The following is a 1,371-nucleotide window of genomic DNA, read 5'->3' as shown; positions in this document are numbered from 1 at the left end:
CATTCTGTGTATGTCTGTTAGGTCCATTTGGTCCAATGTATGGTTCAAGTTCAACATTTTCTTGTTGATATTCTCTCTGGCTGAAGTACCCACAGCTGAAAGTGAAGTATTAAAGTCTCCTACTATTATTGTATTGTTGTCAACTTCTCCCTACAGAATTGTTACTATTTGCTTAATATATTTAGGTGCTATGATGTTGGGTGCCTGTAGTTACAATTATATCTTCTTGATGAATTAACCCCTTAACAATGTGGAACATTTCATGAATTTGCACATCATCCTTGCCTAGGGGCCATGCTAGTTTTCTCTTTATTGTCCCAATTTTAGTATATGCTTTGCTGAAGCGGGTGCAACCCATGGTATTGTGAACAGATAAAAATTTTTGTCCTTTTAAGCCACTTAGCTTTCAGATGGCTTTTAAACAGCAGTAAATAATTGGTAAAGACTTAATATGATTGATGGGTCTAGAGAGGTTGAGGGGGTACATCTCAGCCTCTTTCTCTTATTCCTCTTTTGGGAGTAAGTAACCCACTGAGAATCCATGGGTTTCTCTTTTTGTCATCCAGGCCATAAATCTTACAGGACTGAGATACACTGATACATATTTTTTCCAGATGCTAAAGAGCCAGGAGTTAAAGTCAATATTTGACTGAAATCAAAGCCAAAAGCAAATACTGACATAAGAGAAAGAAGTAGTAATCAAGAATACATCTGAAAATAATTTCAAAAATTGATATAATAATTTTAGTAGTCACAAATTGAAAGATGATTAGCGAGATGAAAATGTTTTAAATATCTTTTCTAACAATATATTCCATTTTCCTTTCTCTTTACATTCTTTGTTATATCAAAATTAAAAGTAGTTTATCATTTTTAACTTTTATTTTCCTCCTCATGAAACTTAAGGTGACAAAAACTATAATTTACTTCATCCTCACAGGATGTGAAAAATTCTCAAATAGGACTTTTTAGTGAAAACACGTCATATCTTTGGGTTTTGGCCTTGACACATTTCTGTTATTCATTTTTATGTGAATTTAGTTCTGATTATCAGAAGGATATTTGTTTTAACAACTCCTGTGTTTCTATGCAGTGTTAAATTTTTTTTTTTTAAGTTTTAAGGTGATTTTTCTAAGTTGTTTTTAGTTTTTTACTCTATTTGTCTGCCCCACTTTTATCTGGACCCTTTCTTTCCCTCATTTATGCTGTTCCTTCTTGATGGATTTTGATTTAGTCCCTCCTATTCTGCCTGAGTGTGAGCCCCTGTGGAAGGCAGGGAGGTGGTGCTTGCTAAGCCATCAGCCTGACTTACTGCAGGACGCTACCCTCATCTGCTAATCTAGGGATGATTCCCTCTCATTTCTGCTGTTG

The 1,371-nt window shown here is 34.7% G+C and overlaps 1 pseudogene; it reads right to left on the bottom strand.

Moving 5' to 3' along the window:
* Nucleotides 1-244: 244 nt before the first annotated feature.
* LOC120238047 lies at nucleotides 245-345 on the bottom strand (annotated as a pseudogene).
* Between the last annotated feature and the right edge of the window lie 1,026 nt (nucleotides 346-1,371).

Source organism: Hyaena hyaena, unplaced genomic scaffold (assembly GCF_003009895.1).
Source record: "Hyaena hyaena isolate Hyena2069 unplaced genomic scaffold, ASM300989v1 scaffold_198, whole genome shotgun sequence".
Taxonomy (NCBI): Eukaryota; Metazoa; Chordata; class Mammalia; order Carnivora; family Hyaenidae; genus Hyaena; species Hyaena hyaena.
Note: the sequence above shows the minus strand (reverse complement) of the source record. Positions and strands in the feature narration are given on the sequence as shown.